This window comes from Lissotriton vulgaris, chromosome 5 (genome assembly GCF_964263255.1).
Source record: "Lissotriton vulgaris chromosome 5, aLisVul1.2, whole genome shotgun sequence".
NCBI classification, from domain to species: domain Eukaryota; kingdom Metazoa; phylum Chordata; class Amphibia; order Caudata; family Salamandridae; genus Lissotriton; species Lissotriton vulgaris.
Genome location: NC_141693.1, coordinates 1,394,431,574 through 1,394,456,486, shown reverse-complemented (window position 1 = coordinate 1,394,456,486; position 24,913 = coordinate 1,394,431,574).

Here is a 24,913-nt window from a genome sequence, read left to right as displayed (position 1 = left end):
TAATTATTGCTAAATTGTTTGGGTTTATTTTTGCAACTTCTGGGGACTCTAAAGCCGTTGGCAAACATTTAAAACTGTTGCTAGACACTGTTAAGCCTTAAAATTACAACCACATTTTACAGACCCCCTCTCTTGACACTAAGCAGTCTATCCACACTCACATTAAACATTAATTAAAACAGCCACACACCATGCTTTAAACAGCCTTTAAAATACACCTGTGTTTATATTAAATACAAGCCCTGGGCGTTTTGCGCCGATTAAAAAAAACCTTATAATTATAAATGTTTCACATTCCCCATTATTCACATTTAAACAGCATAACACATAGCCTGAAACATGATTTGTAACTGCGAGCACCGGCCAATATAGCTAAAAAAAAAAACATTTTAAAATGCAACTCTGTTCACTTAAATGCAACCCCCATACATTAAATAAAATCAGCATACACCAACCACCCAGCCCCTTATTTATTTACCTTGCTTAAGTTGTCGCAGGCAGCGTTAATCTGGGCTAAATTGCTCTGATCCATTATTCCCTTTAAAGTCCCGGGACGGGTCTGTACCACTGCAAATCACAAATACGACCTTCCAGAAGTATGGCCTCTGTATGTGCTTTGTGTTTGAGACCTGTATTTGCAGGGGGTTTATACTTTTGAATGGTCTGCTCATTATACATGCAGCCTTTGTGGAGGTGGGCTCCTAATGGGTGATAGTGCATTGATTTTGCTGCATCATTTCCTGACACCGGCACTGAGGACATACCTTTGAGGCCCTCTTACGGGCGCTTCACATGGTCCAAAGGGTCATCCTTTTGCGTTCATCTTATCACGGTATCTGTGGCTAATTACATTTCAGGGACTTTAAGTTGCTGGCCTTTGTGCTCATTTTGTCCTCGGCCGTAATTATCTTTCACATGCTCTAGGGCATCTCCTGCGACAGTGTCACTTATCCCCGGGACCTCTGCTAATCCGTCCCTTCACCTATTTTTGTGGGGGTCGTGTGCCTTTGCAACTGTGTTAAATTACATTTCATGCCTTAGGAGACACCTTGTCCACCTCTTTTGCAGCTCCATCTGTGCTTAATTACTCTTTACAAACCCTTCTTTTAAAAACGCCACATTTAACTCTCTGACACAAACTCCATGCTGCACCCTTGGTATTTCCACGGACTTGAGGCCTTTCACATTTAAGGACACGCAGCTTTTTCCGGCCATGCATGTCAACTTTTCCGGACAAACCACTCACTTTTTCCGGTCAAACTGAGGGGGCGTGGGTCCCTGGGGGGGGACCTGTCACTTTTCCGGTCATGAATGGGAATTAATGGTATCAGCTTATACTACTTACCTCAATGGAGGTTGTGTAAAGTTGCAAACAGATGTACACCTCAAAATCACAATTACACATTAAGTCAACATAATCAGTGATACAAGCAACATCCCACCCCCTGGCTGTGGATACTGTACCCTTTTGAAGTCACTAAATGATAATGACCACTTCCAAAAATGAAAATACAACAACTTAGCACTGCAGTTTCTAGAATAAAAAAATTGGTACGAGCAGGTTTCACAAACATACTATTCACGATTGATGACTGTTTTGGAACACTACACTGTTAAGTGAAGGATGACAATCCTCTAGTAAAGCTGTGGTAATTTTATCAGATTCCTAAAACATAAAACTTTTCTATTGAGGTACCTACAGTTTCTGAATACTGGAAACAAGTTGAACAAAGACAAAAAGGTGGAAAGTAATGATACACATCAGTAACTTGTAAACAAAGTGTATCAGTAGTTTAGGAAAGTTATGTATTTAGATGACACGGTTCTCTCTTGGTTAAGTTGTGTTTGCCCCTTAAAGTATGAATATGTCACAATGTGGGGGATCCGAGTTGTGGGTCATCAGTCCTCCCCGCATGAGGGGCTAACATCCATGATTCATGAGGCAGAGCTCAGTCTGACTCACAGCAGTATGCACAAGCCCTCAGGCACATGGGGTTTGATCAGGATCACACAGGTATCCCTCAAGTTGGCTAGCTTGCGTGCCAACCAGGGAGGTGCTGGACCAGCACCAAAGAAGCTTAGTCTATGAGAGAAAAAAGTAGCTAACAGCTGTTGCAGGGAGGGAGTGTGCTGATCAGGCAGAACCATCACTCAAATCGCATTCAGTCTTGAGACAGCTGTAAGAGCATTTTATTAATTAGAACATAATTTGTGATTTAGTCTGACTAAAGCTTTAAACAGTTTGCATTGATATTCATTTATATTTGCAGAAAGAAAGTGCACTTTTATTTTATGTGAACAAGCATTTCCAAGTACATGTCTTTCTCTGTGTTTTAATAGAAGCCTTGTTCTTGATGATGTTCCTCTAAAGGAAGCTATGCTCAGGCTGTTCCTGTCTTCCTTGGCAACATTCAAGGTCCTATGCTCGAGTCTTTTCTAGGGATAATTTATTAACTGAACAACCTATTGTTTTTCTTAATTGCCTAAACACCATGTCATGATATAATTTCCATAGTTTCCTATGCACGCATCATTTATTATTATCCAACAAAGTGGGTGTTTACAAGATGTATCTTATTTGATCTATCTTGTGAATTTGGATGATTGGTTTATGCAAATTCATCTTTGCACACCAGTCCTATTATGTCATTTCATACTACACTGTGTGACTTTTCTGTCTAAAACCCTAAAACAGAGAAATATTTTCATTAAGTTTTGCCTTCTACTCTTGCAGCATATTTATATAACAATTTATCACCCAGAGAGATTAAGTGATTTGCATAGAATCACAGGATGTTGCGCAGCACTGCCGAGACTTGAACTGGGATGCCCCGCCCTTGAGTCGCAAGCTCTGGCCATTGTGCCACACCCTCTCCACTCCTGTGTTACCTGTCAGTGAGTTATTTTCTTCTCCCAGATGATGAAAACAGCTGTCTATTCACTACCTAGGCGAAACCGATGCATTACCAATGTTTGCTATCTGAGCAGACTAAGGGCTATTGTGTTTACTTGCTTTATACTTAGATGGTTCTTGCTTCCCTCACTGTTCAGACTTTGCCAGTCTGTTATTAAGACATAGTCTTAGCCCAAAGCCTTTGAGGAAACGTTATGTTAGTCCTCTTATTGAACTATGTTTTGGTTGTGGCTGATCACCTTCTGTAGTGGTGACTTTATGTATATCTTCTTGTTCATTTCGAAATATATTAATTGACTTTTAATTGCTGATTCCCTATGATTTAACTAATGCCTTTTTCCTTCTGTAATGATCCTAATATTTCGGTTTTGACTTAAATTGTTTTCTTGTGGAGATTTAATATATTGGCATTGACTTAGTCGAATGAAGACTTTCCAAATTGTTTTCTGACTTGCAGCTCTGAGTAGAGGTTGCTTCAAAAACATGGCTCTAAATGTACAGACTCTTGAGGTGCATAGGGGCCTCCAGATAAACCCCCCTCAGTGGTAGCAGGAGGATAGGCCAGAAGAACTTCAGAGGATCTTCAGGCTTATCCCTAGCCAGTAGGAGATGTACAGCACTCAAAGACATATGCTTTAAGTATCAAGAGAAACAAGGTCCACACAGATCTGGCTCTGCAAATCTGCTATGGAAGCTAAGGGAAGCCTCAATTTTATTTCCAAGTCATAACAATTGAGAAGCAGCCCTCTGCCAATCGGAGCCTGGCCTTTTACAAACATTCAAAATCCAGCTAATTAGACTGCAGCAGAGTCTCCTTCTACTGAGGGGTGTTTGAGAGGGGCAGCCCTTCCTGTCCATCCACAACACATTGCCGTGGTCAACGCTTATGGATGGGTTCCACTTGAGGACCTGCTCTAATGTGTACTATTGTGTCTTCTGTAGAGCCAGTCTTGGAATACAAAGAAGAGAAAGGAAAGATGTGAGGATGGACCTGTCTTTATTTTCATCTGTGGGCAACATCTATCTTACCACTGACTTTATAACCAATAAATGTTTCCCATTAACCCCTTTGCCGCATGGCTAATTCCCCTGTGGCGCTGCGGGGAGGGGTGCGCGCGCAGCACCACGGTGCTTGTTACGAGCTCGACTCGTCACGCTGCACGGTGGCGTTGTGCTCATGACGAGCTGAGCTCGTCATGACCACACCCATTTTCGTGGAACGTTCTGCACAGCAGGGGAATTATCTACGTGTGTGAGCGCCGCGTGGGTCATGACGAGCTCAGCTTGTCATGAGCACAGCGCGACCATGTCTCATGACGAGCTGAGCTCATCATGAGCACGGAAGGTGTTAACTATGGGTGACCGTAATAACAAGCAAACTTCTATTGCATGTGAAGCCATTGGATGTACGTTGTTACAACACATGCTTTTACCACGCATGCCTTTACAACGCAGGTTTTTCAACGCAAGTGGTTACAACGACTTGCGTTGGGGGGTGCTGGATAGTGAATAGTTTAATTTACTCTTCCAACTCCAGTACCCGTGGATAGTAGGGAAGGTGTTGGATAGTAAATTAAACTAATACCTATCCTAGAGCGCCCCCCAGCGCAAGTTGTTGTAATGACTTGCGTTGAAAAACCTGCGTTGTAAAGGTACTGCGTGATAAAAGTTGCATCTTAAAGGATGTTTCCCGAAGCCATTACTACGTGTTGATGTTCCTGATAAATACTGCATAAATCAAGCATATATTTTTTAGTAAAATAAAAAATAGAGATTCGCACCTGTCCCAAACCTCTGGACATAGCTGATGCTAAGAAACAAGTGGGCTTTTCTGCTAGGTGCAGCTACTGCACCTTTATACGATAAAAATTTGCTATCCGCCGCAAATTGTGCAATACAGGAGGTTAAGGGACTGTCCCTTTGAGACCACAGAATACAGGAGCATATTTACAATGCTATTACAAATTACTTTTGTGATGGTCCGGGGGCGTAGTGTGCCAACCCATATTTACAATGCCACATAAAGCCACCCTGCATGGCTTTTCATGGCCGTGTAAATATGACCTCCTTTCACGCATTACTCTGTGTGAAAGGGACATACCATGGGTGTTCCAACGTGACATCCATGGAACCTGACGCATTCACAGATTTACAAGGTTTCGTAAAACTGGGAATGCGTCAAATTCTAACACCTCCCCAGGGGAGGTGTTAACGTGGCGCAAAGATGAGAAATACCTTTATTTCTCTTAGTGATTTTTGCTCTGTCTATTTGTGCTTTATTTCACAAAACACATAGAACAAGGGGAATGTTATCAATGTTTGTTTTTGTGCAGGAAGGTATTCCTTCCTGCAGGAAAACAGTCATCCCTGCAACGCAGGCACCCTTGCACCTTGGTGCAAGGGTGCCTGCATTGGCGCTAGACAGCCAGTTGCGTGCCAGCGCAGAGGAAAGCACAGGAACGCGGCGTATTGCTGTAAATATGATGCATCTCTGCACTTTCCTAATGAATCAGCTCAGCTCAGCAAGATGGCTTGCAGCACCGCGCTGCATCATTTTCTAGTAAATATGCCCCTAGGAGTCTAATGGCGGGCACTCCATCTTAAGGCACGCCAAATGGTTTCCCTGAGAGCAGCAACATATAGAGTTTGAGGCATACCTCAGGATCACGAGACGCACATACTGTTGCCAAAAAATGAAAGACTGTTAAACTTTTCAGGAAACATTACTAAAAAATGCATGGGTAGCACAGCTGCCAATCTTTCTGGGACTTTTTTACTTACAACATGGAGCTTGAATTCACAGAAGCAAACAATTCAGTGTATTTTTGAGATATAAACTGAGTCATGAAGCATATGAATTTGCAGTTTCATTATGTATATATTCGTAACACCTTTAGTCGCTGCATTTTTTTGTTGGACTTTGTAGGGGACGCAACATTATTCCATCACTCCACATGATAATCCAATTCAATTTTCAGCCACTGGAGGGAGACAGAACCCACATCGATGTCTACAGTCAGAAACTACAAATGATGCTCGAGTAAAGTTTCTCATGAATGTATATATGGTTTATGCTAGGTTGTGCAACTGGAATTTCAATAGAAATGTAATCTGTCCCACGCCTACATTGCATATTATTATGAACTATTACTGATAGCTATACACTCTTGAATAATGTATATCAAAGGCTTTGCAACAAATGGCTGTGATTCAGTATTTATTTTTGACCTAGTTTTGCAGACTTCTTTTGCAATTCAACTCCAGGGACGATTAAACTGTGGCAAAGTTTGGCATCTACACGCAGCAGTGATTTGGCATCAGTATCTCACTAATAATGAATGTGGAGGAGGAGCCAAGATGGCGACCGGAGCAGACGCTTGAGCGCCCGGCTCCGTCGGCCCTTGGCCTCGGACTACTATCCTGGATCCTATCCTCATTTATTTCCGAGGTGGAACGTGTGCGACGACGCGCTGTCTGCGCTGCCGCTTTCCCTGAGTTCCAGCCCGCCCGGATGCCGGAGTTATTGGTGTCTGTCTTCTCCGCCCTGGACCCCGGCTCCATTGTTGCCTCTGGCGGCCCGCTGCGGACTCCACGTTCACCGGACCCGACAGTACCACTTTGAGCCGCGCGGTCCCAACCTCACCTCCCGCTGCGGACTGTTGCCAGCTGAGCTCGTGGAGGACGGCCAGACATCTCCTGCACCCTGCGCCTGAAGAGCTGGGGCGGTACGGTAAGCCCCGGTGCACCGGGTCTCCTGCCTCAAATTGTGGACCGTGCTGTGGGGCATTGCCGACCCCCTTCCCCTATTGCCTAGCCAGTTTCACGGAGGACCCGAGGGAGGGGAGGCGACTGTTGGATTTCCCTTTTGCGGCGCAATCCGGAGGGGACTTATTTCCTTGATACGATTTCCCCCCCCGGCCATTGTCCTGCCCATCGGTGAAACATGGCGCTGTTCGCCTGCCCGCGGCGGGGGGGTGACACTCCGGTATTGCCTACTGCTTGCTTCGCCCTCCCTCCACCAGACACCAGCTTTGCTGTGCCTTCCCGACCTGCTGCTGAAGTGGGGGTGGACCTTCCGCTGACACGCGGCTCCATTCTGGCTGCCTTACGGGACCTTCGACTGCAAGTGTGCGCTGGCTTCACGGCGCTGTGCGAGCAATTTGACTCCTTGCTGTCGGTTGCGAGAAGTGAGCACTCCGACTCTCCTCAACACGGTGTGGGCCTGCCAATGCCTGAATGTTATTGTGTTGCACAGGCGCCTGCAACTGGCTCGCCCGGCACCCAGGTTCAACTGCTTTCGTGCTCACCATCGGATACTTTGTATCCCCGCCCAATGATATCTGCTTCACTGTTGCCTGCCTCACTGGGAGTGCTAGAGTATCCTGCATGGAAGCACTTAACATCTTTGGAAAATTGTTTACAGTGGCCTTCTACCTCCTTTTTGCGGATCTCATGCACATTACACGTCATGGCCGGACTTTATGCGGTGGGCGAGGGGACTTCTGCAGTTGGTCGGTGGCCATTTTGTGCTCCTTCTTCACCGTCTTCACCACAGCGGCCATATTGTCTTTGTCTAAACGGGAGGTGGGGCTCCCATGCAGAGGCCGGCGTAGTCTCAAGCCCTAGATCGGGCCAGGGCTAGACTGTTTGTTATTACCATGGCTTCACGGATGGGCTGGACTGGGACTGGCACTGTATGTCTATGCTCTGTGCACACGCTGTGATTTGTCTTCCTTCATCTTAAAATTTTATGATCCAATCTCACATGACCGTTTTTGGGGTAGTGAGTTCTCAATGTGTGGAAGTCATAGATGGCCGAGGGTTGAGGGCGCTCAGAAAATCCGTAGGCTCCTCCTCATTTTCCTCTTTTTGGGAGTATGGATTAGAATAGTCCTATTCTTTTCCCGCCCCCTTTCTCATGTGTGTGATGTTTTCTTTTCTTTCATTATTTATTCCTACTTTCTCTCTTGTCTATATTTCGGGTGTATTGGGCGACAGGCACTATGCTGGGGGGGGGGGCAGGCCGTAGCCTCCGCATTGGTGTAGGGTGGGGGGGTAATTCTTGCTCTGATTAGTTCTATGGGCCTTTTTTTTCTTTTTTGTGTTTTTTGCGCTATACCTTTTTCGATTCTGGGTCCGGGTGTGGGGTTGACAGAGGGAGGGCGGCACTGGAGGGGTGCGCAACTGATCAAGTGACTATCCTGTTATACAACTGCATTGCCTCACTGCCTGAGATTTTAATTCATTGCTGTTTTATTGCTGCTGCCGCTCTCCTGTTTGGTGAAGATATTGTGCGGACTCGAATCTCCTTGGTTTCTTCTTCTTCACTGACCCTTTCCTTGTTACATTTCTTTGGAAAACTTTAAAATCAACCTTCACTTCTCCTTCCCCTGACGTCAAGGCTCTCTCCAATGTATATCTCGTAAAATGTTGCCACTCTTGACCGTCGGGACGCAGGGGCTGTAATGTTTGATTCAGTGCTTAATTGTATCGTGGCCGGCCTGTAGGTTGTAGGCCCGTATTTGTCCTCTTATTATGCACGAATAAAGGTTTACAAAAATAAAAAAAATAAAAAAATAATGAATGTGGAAAGACTTCATACGAACATCTGACTGAGGCGTGAGATTTTAGTGCCTCAAGTACTTGGCTCCTTTGCACTCATAATCATGTGATTGTAATGATGCTGCAACCATTTTCAGAGTGGGGGTGTTGCCATAGTGTTACACATATCACAGAAGTCACAGGGATTGTGAGAAATGCAAGCGTTCACAAAGGTCAAGTACAGCTAATGAGCCTCACCCATTCAGCAGGGGCGTGGAAGGGTGTGGTAGGTAGACTGTTGTGCTCTGTGGAGCACACTGTCACACATAGATTACTAAAGCCCGGTGTGGTAGCAGACTGTCATTTACAGACAGCACATTCTCCATTTGACACAGCCACAAAATATGCACTGACCGGCGGTTTTGTTGATAAATACTGTATAGCGCACAAATGGTGTGTGAAAATTGGGTTTTAGCAAATATTTAACATTTGCACATCACCAAGTAAATTGTCTCGATTTGTTTCGACTCTATGTAAATTATTGTTTCCATCTCACCGCACAGTTTTTTAAAAACAAATGTGCTGAATTTGTTCTTATCTAACTGTTGCCATATTTTGTAACATTTGTAGAGTACATTTACATTTTATTGTAAGAATGAAAACACTCTGACTTCTTGCAGCCTTTTCTTTCACACTCTCTGTACCCATGCAAGATTGTCAGATAGTTCACTTTACAAAACTCTCTGCCTTTGCAATCAGAGAAAGAAAAGTAAACACAACAATATCCATGTTAAGAGTAAGCAGCAATTTGTCAGAAGACATTGCCTGACATTTTACTTCTGTCTTTAACCACACTGCAAATGTGACAACTTAAATACAAAACATAATGTCATTATTATTGCTTATTCACCTCTGATCTCTAGCACCATTATTTTCGAGGTATTGCAGCACCCCTGCACACCTTACTTCCAGCACATATATGTAATTTGCAAAGTCACAGGATCTGTGATCGTAAAAGGGCTTTTTACAATGTATTTACTATCTCTTGTTCTTTGGAAAAGGGGTTTTGTGACTCTTTTAATTTTGAATGATATAGTGTGGAGGTGAAAAGGGTGTCCTCTCTGAACTGAGATTCTCAGCCAGGTGTATCAATGCTCTGTCAATATAACTGCGGTCACAAACCATTGGAAAGTTACCAACTCCCTTTGGCCTTCGAATATATTGATCGGCTGTCCCCTGCAGGACACCATCCCTATGTTTGTAGCCAATTACAGGTGGTCGCAAATAGTCAACTCATTTTTATTCATTAGGTTGGTCGTTCTGCGACCCCAGAAGAGTGGGATTTTACAGTGCAACCTAGTAGTACATACGTAGCACCGCATAATCACAGGCAGTTCACAAAAAGTCAGTGCTTAATTTTGTCCCCACAATTAGAGGCTACCTTTGCTCTGTGTATGAGACCCTGAGTCTTTATGTCAGCCTAATGCTCAGAGGCACTCAGAGGCCTTCAATGTATAGATCATCATCCAGAAATATGTTTACGGAGCAGAAACGTCTGTGGATACATTTGCATAGAGATTCTTCTCGGAGTACATTTGGGGAGGGTGTTGTTGTATATTGGACATATAGAGGGAAGTACATTTTCAAGTTGTTTTTCATTTTTAGCTGTCAATTGAATGCAATTGAATTTCTGAATTGTAGAAACACTGGGATTACAAGGGAGAAAGCGTTACAGAGAAAATCCAAGTTGCGGCTGCATGCAGCACTCTGATTCTAACCTATTCCTCTGCTAACGTTAGCTGTGCAGTCAGACTTGCAAAGAACACGAAAGTAAAGGACGTGCCAACACTGGCTTCCATCCAGCAAGGTGTCTGCCAGGGCTCAAGAGCAGCCTGACGGCTATATTCAGAGTACTGCACTCAGAGAATCTACGGGCTGAGATTTACCCAGCTGACCTCCCTTTAGAAACTGGGCTATGGTTGCTTGAGGGCAGGTGAGAGAGCTTTAGATGGCTTGCTGACTCAGCATGTGCACTTCTTGCTTGCACCCCGCAGGAGTCAAGTGGAGTCAAGCTCTGTGAAAGGCATAACATACATATCTATTGCACCCCTCGGAGTAGAAGTCACATTCCAGGAAATGCAATGATTACACTTGCCTTTCACCCCTGAATGTAGGAGTCGAGCTCTTATAAAGTCAAGGAGACGGATCTCATGCTGCTGTGAGGGACTTGAGCCAGTAAACCCTCACGCTGCCACCCTCACAGGGCCTACAGCCCATGCACCAAGCACTAATTCAGGTCACACTGCAAGGTGCATCCACAAGGTCCATGCCAGATGTCCGTTTTGGCGAGGGGACGTTGGGCATATTCACTAGGAAACTGTCGGAGTGTGGCGTTAAGCCAAGAACGCCTCACTCTGACAGTTTCCCAATACAGGTATGCACCGTATTCATAATATTACAGTGCACGCCTGCCCCTCCCTTAGCGCTGGCGCTAAATGTAGGTGCCTAGCACCAACATAGCCACTCTTGCACCATTGCGCAAGTGTGCCTGCATTGCAGGGAACGATTGTTTATGTGCAGGAAGGTGTCCCTTCCTGCACATAAACAATACATAATGGAGATTTGTAACTGCTATGTGTGCTGCAGCATGCAGCACACATAGAAAGTTGCAACTCGTAATTTTTTTTAAAGATTGTTTATATGCAGGAAGAGACACCTTCCTGCACATGAACAAACATTCATGGCGTTTGGCTCTTTATTTCTCCTAGTTTTTGCTGTTTCTATGTGTGCTGCATTGTGCAGCATACACAGAAACAGCATAAACAAGGAGAAATAAAGCATATCTCTTCGTTTCACCATTTTAAGACCAGGGTCTTATTTTTTGACAAGCCCCCATATTTATGCCACCCTTGTAAAAATGGTCCAGTGTCAAAATCAATCGGTATTGCGGAGGAACTCCCACAGCAACACCCATTGCCCACCCCTTTCCCTCTAGGAGTTGTGCGAATGGGGGCCTTATTCACAAGACGAAGACCCAATCCACAGGAACGTCAGAAAATGTGACGTACCTGTGACAATAGAGGCTTGTAAATATGCCTTTTTGTTTCTCTATAGGGAAACAATTAGTACTCACTACTATAGGATTCCTATCCCTCCCTTCTAATCTGGATTACTGACTAAATATCAAAGGTCAAAATAATCGTCCTTCAAAAATATTGCAACACAAATATCGATGTCAAAAATATAGACATCCTATCTACAACAAAGTACAAAAATATAGAACAATAATATTGATGTCAACAATATCGTTAGAAAAAATATTGTTTTATTTTTAGTTAACAAAAATATGTGAAATAAACTAAATAATACTTATAAATATATTAAACAAATTATAAATATATTATAATGTTTAAAATGTATAACTAATATATAATGTAATAAAACATTAATAAAACATATACATACAATATATAATATATACACTTAATTAATAATCAGATTTAATAATTATTTTAATAACTTATAAATTATAAAATAAATTATAAAAATTAACAAATACATCAATACACACAAAACAATAATATAAATATTAATTAAATAAGTATGTAAAATAAATTAAAACAATATATTTTATTTAATGAATTATATATCCCTTTAGCTAGGGAATAAAACTACTATTCCAACTCCCAAAAAAACAACAGTAAGGAGAATGTTGGATAGTATAAGGCATAAAATTACTATTTGAACTCCAGATAGTGGAACAGTAGGGAAAGTGTTGGCTAGCGTAGGGGTAAAAATTACTATTCCAACTCCAGAGACTGCAACAGTAGTGAAAGTGTTGGATAGCGGAGGGGTAACAATTACTATTCCAACTCCAAAGAGTGCAACAGTAGGGGAAGTGTTGGATAGCGTAGGGGTAAAAATTACTATTCCAACTCCAGTGAATGCAACAGTAGGGAAAGTGTTGGATAGCGTAGAAGTTAAAAACAACATACTTAAAAAAAATGAACATATTTAAAAATTAATAATGAATCAATTATTAAATAACTATAAACTATTTACAAATACCAAAAAATAATTTAAAACATAATTACCAATGAATAATTAATTAACAATACATTAATAATAAATACCAATAAATAATAATTAATATTGATTAACAAATAAAAAATATATTTTAAAAAAACGTAATAACAAGAACATATGTATTATTAAAAAGCAAATAACAATTAACAAATATTGAACAATTAAATAATGTATACCCAAAAATATTAAATATTAAAATTAATTACCAATTAAAAATCACATACTCATATATTCATTAAAAATATCAATATCTAATATTTTATAATATTTAATTACCAATTATTTATTAAACAAAAAATAATAATATTTAGAAACAAAAAATGATCATTTAAAATAATTAGCAATTAATAATTAATGCGCAACACATTCATTATCAATACCCAACAACTAATTTAATAATTACTTTATTAAATTTCAATTACTTCCAATACTATTCCCCTATAAACGCACAACACACTCCAATAATGAAATAATCCACTTAACTTGGTTATAAATTAATCAATTAATAAAAATATTTTACCAATTAATAAAAATTAATTACCAATTAATGATTAATTAACAATTATATAATTATCAATACCAATTAATAAAAACAAATTATTACTTAAATACATTTAAATTACTTCCCACCCTATTGCCCTATAAACCCACAACCTGCTACAGTACTTAAACTCTAAAATTAATTAACATATATTTATAATTCATAAAAGTTAATAATTAATTTAGTATAATTAAATTATTTCCCACCCTATTCCACTACAAACCCACAACCCGCTACGGTACTAAAACACAAAATTAACTTAAAGTAGAAGTACACTTAACAAAAAACATATCACATATACATATAAAATTAATAATAAAATACATGACAATCATACAAATATCGATATTAGTGAAATCAATATATTTGATATCGATATTACTAACTTTGATATTACTTACATCGATATTAGTAACATCGATATATTTGATAATGATATTACTAACTTCAATATTAAAAACATCGATATTACTTACCTTAGGGTCGATATTCTGTCCATCGAAATTATTGACATCGATATTCTGTACCATCAAAATTAAGACATTAATAATATTGTAGGTCGATATTTTAATTTCAGTATTTTGGCTACTCACCTTTTAATCTCTAACTTGTCACAAAGTAGATCACAATCTGCTACACATATTTAATAAACATGAAAAAGTCTCTTCATTTTTAGGCACATTGCTTTCAATGGAGCACTCTACGTGATGGGGGGGTCTAAGTGAAACTCAGCCACATGTGAATCCTGCTTATGGCAATGAGGCTTGTTTACTTTATTTGAGTGTCCGACTTTAGGGCTTCTTTGTAACTACCTAAAGGAGTGGTGGGCATGCTGCAATTTCCAAACATTCTAGACACTCTTATCCTCACAGCCAAGTTCTAGGTTCTTTATTGGCCTCTGTTTAGGAAGATCCAATGAGCTAAATGCATCAATATTTGAGCGAAATAACAAAGTATTTGAAATTTGAACGCAAGTGGTGACAATGGAGCACTTATCACACACAATTGTGGGCCCAGAAGGGTCTCGGAAGGGTAGAGAGGTCCTTAACTTCGAGGTTAGAAGGGACACATCCTACTTAGTCAATGTACACTGCACCTAATTCGGAAAAAAGCTGGTTGTACCTCCAGCTTTAGAAGAGGTAGGGGTGTTTTTGGGGTTATGGTTCGGGTTCCTAAGTGTTTGATGATTAATCTCTTTTATTGGAGTATACTGAGAGAATATGATTCCAATATGTAACCGACCCGTTGCTATTGGTGGGAAGGGAGAAATACCTTTTTCTTCATATTGCCCTCACTCACTCTAGTAGTGACGTGCTTCATCATCGGGCTCACCCCAACTCCTAAAGGTCGGGTTGAGCTCAACCATCTTTCAGGGAGCACCTATGAAAAGGTGTATGGGGCGTAACTTTAAAGATGAAACTCCTCACCCACTCCTAAAGTATCCTTTATTGATGGAGTGGGAGGGAAGAATAAAAACACTATAATTGGGTATCAGGATGTAATGGTCCTATGACCCTAGAATAGGTGCCTTTTCTAGGGTCCTAGGACCATTAAATGTTAGACCCGGGATCCCTGGTTGGCTGAGGTAGGTACCTTAGGCCAAGTAGGGACACGCCTTCCAACGTCAGGGAAAGGATGGTCTTCTTCTTAGATAGCCCTGCTCACCCCCGCGGGAGCTTGGCACGAACAGCCAGGCTTATCTACTAGGCACATTTGTAAAGTATTTGCAACCATGCTCACAATAACCCAATGATGACACACAAATAGATTTCCCACAAGTTTTATGAAAACGAGTATAAACTATATATAAAAAGACATACGATAAGAGCAAACAATATAAATCCAACATATGAGGTTGTGTACTATTTCTCCTGGCTGGTTGTTAGGCCAGCCAGCTCTTGTAAGTTCTGGCGGTATTAATGAGCACTTCTAAACATTCTTCTGTACTCCTAATATCATGTCATACAGTTTGTAATGCTAGATTCAGGCACTTTTGCAATGTAAAAATACTGTAAGACGTAACGCAGACATCATACACTCTGCAATGAAAAGAATGCAATGCGTAACGCTAAAATCAGGTCCTTTGCAAGGTAAAATAATGCAATGCGTAATAAAATCATCAGATATGTCGTTATGCAAAAAATAAGGCAATGCGTAATACACTAATCAGGTAATTTGTTATGTAGGAACAATGCAATGCGCAATACGCTAATCAGGCAGTTCGTTATGCACAAACAATGCAATGCGTCATATGACAATTGGGTAGTTCGTTATGCAGTTAAAATGCCATGTGTCATACACTGATCAGGTAGTTTGTTATGCAGGAATAATGCAATGCATAATACTCTAATCAGGTACTCCATTATGCAGAAATGATGCAATGTGTAATATGGCAGTCAGGTACTCAGTTCTGCAGAAATGGAATAATGCGTAACACACTCAGGCCCCGGTCACCGGGCCTTAGGAGGTCTCTCTGCCTCTCCTTCTGACTTGCAGTCAGCTTCTCAACAGTTGCCCCCAACATAGGTACAATGGAATCAAAAGTGCAGCTCCGCACTCCGGCACCTGTACTGTCACTCCCTTGGCAATACGGGCCGCGATACGAGCCAAAGCAGAGGCTTGCGCTGCCAACACGAGAGAGAAAAAGATGGCGCTTGAAAATGCCGACCGTGAATTCCCGACACTAATAGTGTGTGATTCGCATTTCTACGTAAAATCTTACAATAATGACTTGCAGAACTGGGTTCAAAACGATTACAAAGATGACACAGGTGCCACAATCAAGCATATAATGCTTTGGGAACAAGTAGTTCTTTTACAGAAAGAACTACAGAATACTCACGTGATACACTCTCTGAGTCATCAACATGATGGCGTTCACGTTGCAGGGAATTCATTGGCTAATACAGCCACAGCGGAAGCAACTCAAAGGGCTTCCGTAGCCACAAAAAAACTTTCAGAAAAATACATAGACGGGGAAACCATGCTGGCAGTAAAAACGTCTTCAAAAGGTGACTGTGCAGCACTACCCGTGAACTATCCACTCAATTATACATACGTAATTGACGCAAACTCCGTTCCTTTTGCTCGAAACCCTGGAGTGGGGGATAGAGTAATTCCAAACATGAACAGGAGAGTCTTATTAATAGCAGACGCTCACATGGGTGAAGGTCCGAGGCACAAACAGATCAAGGAATCTCTGACAGAATTACAATCAGAATACTGGTGGCTGGGGATGAGCCTGCAACATTATAAATTTGCAAAAAGCTGTCCAGACTGCAACAGAGACCACCTGGAGTATTGCCATGGCCATTTCTGTAAGTTAGCATAAGGCTACCTATACGTAATATCCAGCGTCCCATTAATTCCTAAAGACTAGATTCACTTAAAAATGTGGCCCCAGAGCTCGGCTGATGCCAGAACTGTTATAAAAGATTTGCGAGTCTTTATCGGCACATACGCAATTGGCATGCTACATTCTGATCAGGGTCCTGCTTTTAGCTCTCGAGCTTATAAGGAGGCCATGACCAGCATGGGCATTGCATTGCGGTACTCTTGTCCCTTCCATCCTGAGGGAAATGGGATTGTGGAAAGAAAAAACCGAGACATAAAGCAATCTATAACGGTAAAGGTACTAGGTTCGGGTGATGGGTGGGTCCAGCATTTAATAAGTGTCCAACGAAGTCTTAACAATCTGCAAAGAAATTCTCTAAAAGGTTTCAGCCCGTACGAACTATTGTTCGGAACTAGAATGTATATTCAGGATTTAGATAGTCAGACTTCAGTGGTAGAAGATAAGAAAAAATGCTTTGACATCAAAGATCGTTTGGCTGTTTTACAGCCAAGAAAAGCCCTGAGCAACATAAAGTTAAAACAACAGCCAACAACCACTGAAGATACACCACATGTCCCAGCAAGACCTGTCTGATTTATAAAGATTGGGGATCTGGTCAGAGAGAAGATTGCGGTGAAGAAGGAATTTGGCCCTTCTTACAGAAACACAATGTATGTGGGGGGGGTGCTGCACTCTATGTGTACAATTTTTTCAAAGTCAAGCGGTAGGTGTGCTGTGTTAGATAAGTGCCTGCACACTAACATAATAACTGTATGTGGCCTGACGCCAAAAGGCCGTCAGGACTCTAACACGCACTACAAAAATAAATACTCCTTTTAGCAAGTTACATTCACTTTTATCAGGTCTGCTTAGTCAAAAAAGTTCATTACATTTCAACCATCATGAAGAAATACTTTTTTACATTGTCAAATTGGCTTCACATTTACAATAGCAAAAGTATAAATTTATACATTAAATAAACAACACAATAACACCCGATGCATTTCGGGGCATCAGCCCCTTCGTCAGGGGTCTTGTTATTGCAAGTACTGAATGCTATTGTCCAGTAATTAGCATATATGAATGTATTCTGATCCTCCCTTGGGTGTGGGTAATGTAGCAGGCAACTGTTGTCACTGATCTGACTGAAATCACAATGGAGTTTGTCTGTCACTTTGCGTCTTGCCTGCGGACTGCTGCCTGCCAGTCCTAGGTGAACGTTTCAGTACTTTGTTTAGTGAGTTACGTGACTTTCGAAGTCACAGGTCCGCAAATAAATGAAAACTAACCCTAATCAATATAATTTCGCGGAAATATTTTGTTATTGTTCTTTTGAAATGTTTGATTTGGTTGACATTGACAAGCAACAATCATCCATGTTTTCTGTTCTTTCTTTCATGTTGTACGTCAGCTCCCCCCAGGGGCGAGAGGAGGACACAGGAGCAGCAGGCGGCGGATGCTGTTCAACAGGGCCAGGATCGGGCAGGCGAGGGCTCCTCTGCTGGCCCCAGTAAGTTTTCATTTTAGACTAGTACCTATTTTTCCTAGCGTTCCTCATTTGACTTTTTTCAAAATTGTCTTTGCTCTTCTTGTAGACTGTATCTAAATTCTTATCCTACCTCTACTATGACTCCCTGTGGTATTACTAGATTATTCTTATTAGTCTGTCTGTGTAGCTAACTAAGATTGCACGGTTGGCGAAACTCCCATGATTCTAGTCAGCAATAGCTCTATCAACTTAGTGCAGTCCTTTGGGATTGTCCATAATGTCTTTTGAAGTGTTCTATCTGGACTCATGCTTGCAAAAATTGCAAAACCTTTCGCTCAGTCACTCTAGTCTGGACCAAAATACACAGATTGTATTTAAGTTTAAAAGCTTTATTAAAAGTAAACACATTTATTAAAATGAAGTCATAATAAAACTAAACGTTTAACTGATAATGGAAAAGTGGTTAGTGCTGACGATTAATTGAAGACATTTCTTGTGGTCGAGCCGAGCTCTCACCTGGTTTCAACTTGATCTTGTTGTTAGAAGTCCATCTTCTGTCTGTGTGGAGAAAAATGGTGCGTGTTAAAAAAACAGCCTTCATCAGTTGTGCCAAAAAGTGCAGCAAGACAACCTTCCCTGGAAAAAGGGACATTTTTTTAACTTTAACGTAGACAGTCACAAATTACATTGTTTTCACATGTCTTCATTCCTAGACCAAAGACTAGTGAGTGCTTTATTCTAACATTCTTAAATGTACTTTGTAGGTGGAACATCTGGTGGCGGGGCCAGTGTGGAGGTGGTGGTGCTCGACACGGAGGCGGAGGGCGATTCTTCAGGGGAGGAGGCGGCGGCTGTGAGAGTTGAGACGGTGGTGGTGGCGGCCAGAGGTAAGCTCTTATATATTCCTTACTTATTGAGATTGAAGACTAGCTGGGAAGGCAAAAATATGAGATGCATGGCTGAGTGAATGATGAATCAATGATGGGTGGAAGGACAACAGCCTGGGTGGGTGACACAGAAACTGTATGTGTCCATATACCTGGATCATGCTACTATCTGACTCTTAGATAGCATATGTGTATCTAGAGCAGGGGTACTCATAGTACGGCCCGCGGGCCGGTGGTGGCCCAGCAAGCCTTCCTTGGCGGTGCGCAGACCTTGCAGACAATCACTGCTCCCCCGGCCCCCACAGAGCAGAGGCTTTTTTGTATTTCACCTGTTAGCGCCCCTGCATCTCCACTCTGACAATCACTGCTCCCCCGGCCCCCACAGAGCAGAGTGGAGATGCAAGGCCACAAAGAGGTGAAATAGAACAAAGCCTCTGCTCTGTGGGACCGGGCAAGCAGTGATTGTCAGGGTGGAGAAGCAGGGGCGCTACAACAAACAAAGCCTCAATAATATGTTAATGGTCTTTTAAAGACCTGTTAAGTACTTTGGTGTGGTTGTCTGTGTGTGCGCGTTGAGGAAGCGGTCTCAACCCGGGCTGAAGGCTGACACAGATAGACACACACACAATGAGATGACAGAGGGGGAGGTAGAGGGAGGGCAGGAGGGAGAGAGAGATGGAGAGGAAGGGCAGGAGGGAGAGCAGGAGGGAGAGAGATGTATGTAAATGCTGGGTCTGGTGGCTCAGTGGGTGAGGGCATCTGCTGCAGGGACCTGTGTGCAACCTCATGGTCACAAGTTATCGTTTTGCTTTAGCCCCGCCCCCTCTGACTCCGCCCCCACCAGTGCGGCCCTCGGCCCCAAACTACACTGTAAATGTAGCCCCTGAGAGAAAGTTTGTGAGTACCCATGATCTAGAGAGAGTAGACGGTCAGTGGATGAACTAAGTGTAACTTTGAAGAGCATGTAACACTGCACCCGCACGTCCGTTCCAGTGTAGGAAAGGCAAGGAAAAGAACTTTTAATTTTGTCCAAATACTACCATCAATAGTAGCAGTAGTTTGTATTGCAAGCACTGCATAGATCCGGTTATTACGGTGGCCACTCCCTACCTCTCTTAATAAGTTTAGTAGTACTCAGTCATTCATGTGTGGATGTATCACTGGTCACTCAATAAAAAGCAAAGCACCTAAAGTCATCCCATATATAAGCAAAAACATCCCATGTGAAGTGATAGATAATCCGATTATTTATCTTCTTCAATTTTCCATTTCTAGTACTCATTTCCACTGTAGGGTGAAAGTTAAATTAATTAAGCAGTAGCCCTTGAGTTGTAACAGAGTATTCTCAGTGCCACCCGTAATAGAAAAGTAAGAGCTTCACCACCTGCATGTACTGGACGGGTACAGTAACGCAACGCAAGTCTAGGTCACTCCTCATGGCGTGCGTCTCTTTTTCTCGGGTGCAAGTTTACTGCGCTGGCATTATGCCGGCTTGCAGAAGATAACGTACCAATTTTCCAAAACAAGAGACAAGAAGAAGAATAAGACTGGTGTACTTTCATAGTCGACTCCAATGGAAGTCCATAGTGCTCGTAGAATTTGTTCCTTAAACTCCCACTAATGTTAGAGCAAGGATGAAGAAGTGTGAGGTTAGATAGATACTGGCCTCAATAGTTATGTAATGCGTTTGCAAGTTGCTAGTTGTAGTGCAACACAAATTTCTGCTGAATGATTGAGTTAATCTTAAGGAGCATTGGTTACAGACTATGTCTTTCTTTCTTCATATAGGTTCTCCTTCCAAACGAACAAGGAGGAACGAGCTGGCTAGAGCGGCCCGGCAACGGAGGATCGATGCCACTGTGGCCGAATATCGGCGGCTGGTGGCCCTGGAGGACGAAGAAAGTGTGCAGTCGACCACAACAACTACGTCGTCTGCATCGGCCTCCGTTCCCCCACGGGCTGCCAGTGCCACCCAGCACAGTGGTCCACCCAGACTGAGCCGGGCTGCCAAAGCCAAACGCCACCGCCGAGTAGCAAGGACAACAGCTACAGCTTCCTCTCACAGCCGTTGCACCTACAAGGCATTGAAGGCACGCCTGCGCCGCAGTACCCTGATGGTGTCCCGCCTCCAGCAGGAGCTCCACCACTTTTCCAACCAGTTGGAGGGGCTCCGCGTAGAGCACGCCTTGCTCCGCCAGGAGCATGATGCCCTGACCCAAAAAGTTGACAGCATCCACCCATAGTGTCCCTTGCCCCTTTTTTAGAGACTTTTGGGGGGTGGGAATTGGGAGTTGGGTTTTTGGGGACTTTTGAAGGACAATCGTTGGGGTTAGGGAGGGTCTTGCGGGAGATTATTTTGTTAGGGATATAAATATACTTTTTCAAACTTTATCTGAGCATACCCGTTTCTTACTGCTTGCCTGGTGGGTGGGGGTTTAACGTTGACTTTGTTTTCCTGAAAGTTTAGTTCCATTTTCCTCCTTTAAATGTAAATCCCCAAATGTTTTCAACACTAAGTGCCTCTCACAGACTAAGTGAAGTGAATCCAAGAGTCCTAGGACTTTAGTAGTACTACCTTCAGTCTCTCGTCTCTCGTACTAATACTCCATTATACCCCCAAACCACCAAACGCTTATCTTACCTGTAATTTGTATTTGAAAGTAGGGCTAGACCCAGGGCTGGCTCCACGGGAAACAGCGAATATGGTTGGCAATCTTGGTCGGATAACATTTCCTCATAGCGGTGGTACTAGTGGTGTGACACAGTGGCAGTTGCATGCCTATGAAAAAAAAGAAAATGAAATCTGGTTTGTCCTCCTGAGCAATTCAACGGTACAACTGAGAATATAGCAGGTGACAGAAGTACAGTAGAACAGTGCCACATTGTAGCCTAACAAATGGTAAAGTATAACTACTAATTCGGTTGAAGTTCTTTCACATTAGCAATGGTTCTTTGTCAAGCAGAGTAAGAATATATCCTCGGATTTCTTCACCAGCCTGTTGCTATCACCTTATCCTCCCCAGCAAGTGTGTGGATTTATTGCTGTCATTTAGTCACACATCAATCAAAACCACACAGCCCGGGGGAAGAGGGTTAGGGTTTGAAAAATGGATGGGTACGGGGGTTTTTGGGAAAGGTTTTGGGAGACAAGAAAAAATAGCACAGCATAGACAAACAATTGTGAACATAAACAAATCTTTGGGTACAAACCTATCCATCAATCTTTGAAAGTGCATGCACTACTGCATACATGTCAGTGAAAAGTAAGTAGTACATTCGACAACTGTGGAAGAAAGAATGCGACAGTACAGGGCCTGTGTGGAATTATTGATAACGATATTCAACATAAGGTCTCTGTAGCCAGATACCCGAGAGCCTTGCTGGTCACTATAAATACATTCACAACAACACTCAATGGGGTTGGTCTGGAAGGTATAGTAGATAGAAAAGGAGAAATTGCTTTTTTTCTAGGTGTCCCCTCACTCACCAGGGTTGCCCCTTGGTGCTATGCTTCATCATTGGGGCCATCCCAGTCCTCTACGGCCTGGGGCGTGCTGCGACTTGCGAATTACGTAGGAGCACTTACAAATGACAATGTGTGGTGCAGATGTGATAGTGGAGTGGACTAAGTGATGTGTTAAGGGATCAATTTAGAAGCAGAGAGAGATCCAAGAAATGCAGTCACAGTCAGAGAAAAAGGCAAGGGATACTGTATCTATGTGGTTGTAGTGGTCCTGTTGGAAGTGGTAAGTAAGTTGCCTGCAGAAAAAAAATCCTCCTATTAGCGGCACTGCTCCATTGCAGCCGACGCTTCGTCCATCGATGTTGGTCACCAGAAGACACCCTGTAAAAAAAAGTACAGCATAGACAAATAATGGAACATAAACAATTCTTTGGGTACAAACCTATCCATCAATCTTTGAAGTGCATGCACTACTGCATGCATGTCAGTGAAAAGTAAGTAGTACATTCGACAACTGTGGAAGAAAGAATGCGACAGTACAGGGCCTGTGTGGAATTATTGATAACGATATTCAACATAAGGTCTCTGTACTTAGCCAGATACCCGAGAGCCTTGCTGGTCACTATAAATCCATTCACAACAACACTCAGTGGGGTTGGTCTGCAAGGTATAGTAGATAGAAAAGGAGAAATTGCTTTTTTTCTAGGTGTCCCCTCACTCACCAGGGTTGCCCCTTGGTGACATGCTTCATCATTGGGGCCATCCCAGTCCTCTACGGCCTGGGGCGTGCTGCGACTTGCGAATTACGTAGGAGCACTTACAAATGACAATGTGTGGTGCAGATGTGATAGTGGAGTGGACTAAGTGATGTGTTAAGGGATCAATTTAGAAGCAGAGAGAGATCCAAGAAATGCAGTCACAGTCAGAGAAAAAGGCAAGGGATACTGTATCTATGTCGTTGTAGTGGTCCTGTTGGAAGTGGTAAGTAAGTTGCCTGCAGAAAAAAAATCCTCCTATTAGCGGCACTCCTCCATTGCAGCCGACGCTTCGTCCATCGATGTTGGTCACCAGAAGACACCATGTAAAAAAAAGCACAGCATAGACAAACAATGGAACATAAACAATTCTTTGGGTACAAACCTATCCATCAATCTTTGAAAGTGCATGCACTACTGCATGCATGTCAGTGAAAAGTAAGTTGTACATTCGACAACTGTGGAAGAAAGAATGCGACAGTACAGGGCCTGTGTGGAATTATTGATAACGATATTCAACATAAGGTCTCTGTACTTAGCCAGATACCCGAGAGCCTTGTTGGTCACTATAAATCCATTCACAACAACACTCAGTGGGGTTGGTCTGGAAGGTATAGTAGATAGAAAAGGAGAAATTGCTTTTTTTCTAGGTGTCCCCTCACTCACCAGGGTTGCCCCTTGGTGACATGCTTCATCATTGGGGCCATCCCAGTCCTCTACGGCCTGGGGCGTGCTGCGACTTGCGAATTACGTAGGAGCACTTATAAATGACTATGTGTGGTGCAGATGTGATAGTGGAGTGGACTAAGTGATGTGTTAAGGGATCAATTTAGAAGCAGAGAGAGATCCAAGAAATGCAGTCACAGTCAGAGAAAAAGGCAAGGGATACTGTATCTATGTGGTTGTAGTGGTCCTGTTGGAAGTGGTAAGTAAGTTGCCTGCAGAAAAAAAATCCTCCTATTAGCGGCACTCCTCCATTGCAGCCGACGCTTCGTCCATCGATGTTGGTCACCAGAAGACACCCTGTCCACTGCCTGCCTGATGCTGAATTGTGGCTCGCTACTGTGAAGCCTGACTCCATCCTTTTTTCCCCATTGCAAAGACTGAAACGCGGCCTGTAATTATTCAACGAAAAACAGGAAGTGATATAATATTACAACACCACTGATAAATAAATATAAGGTATGTAGGCTGTGGAGTGCAAAAAGTCACAATTTGATTTTCCTAGTAGACAGTACAATATTTTTGAAAGTGCGTACTCTGAGTCACCTTTTGAAGGATAAATAAGTATGGGCAAATTAATGTAGCGGATCTTGCCCCTCAAGCTAGGTGTACTGTAAACTGTGTTTTAGAACAAAATTAGATCTTCCTAGCATTGCTCCCACCCAGATCCTTACTAAAGCCAGTCGCAAAAATGTAGAAGACCCCCAATCAAATCTCAAAAAACGAGGCCTAGCAGAAAACTGGTGACAAAACTTACTTTGAAAGTAAAAGTAGGCCGAAGTACCCCCTTCCTAATTACCCCTTACCCACCGTGGATTGCATTCAAACCACTTGCAAGCAACCAAGCAAAAGTAGCCATAGCCAGCATCGCTCCAAGACTCGAAATCCCCCCCACTCAAACACATGCAATAGAAATACTGCTAACCCTAACGAACACTAAGTTAAGAATAGTGGCAAAGGCTTTCTTTAACTATGCCAAATCCCCCCTTTCCCACCATGGATTTTCTTCAAATGACTTGCAACCAAAATTACACATTCTCACGAGTGCTCTAAGACCCCCAAACTCAGTTGCAAAAATCTAGAACACCCCGAAACACATGCAATCCTGCTGCTAGGGCTAACCCTAACAAACCCTAAGTTACAAAAAGTGCCAAAAGGCTTTTCCGTGAGGATTTTGTCC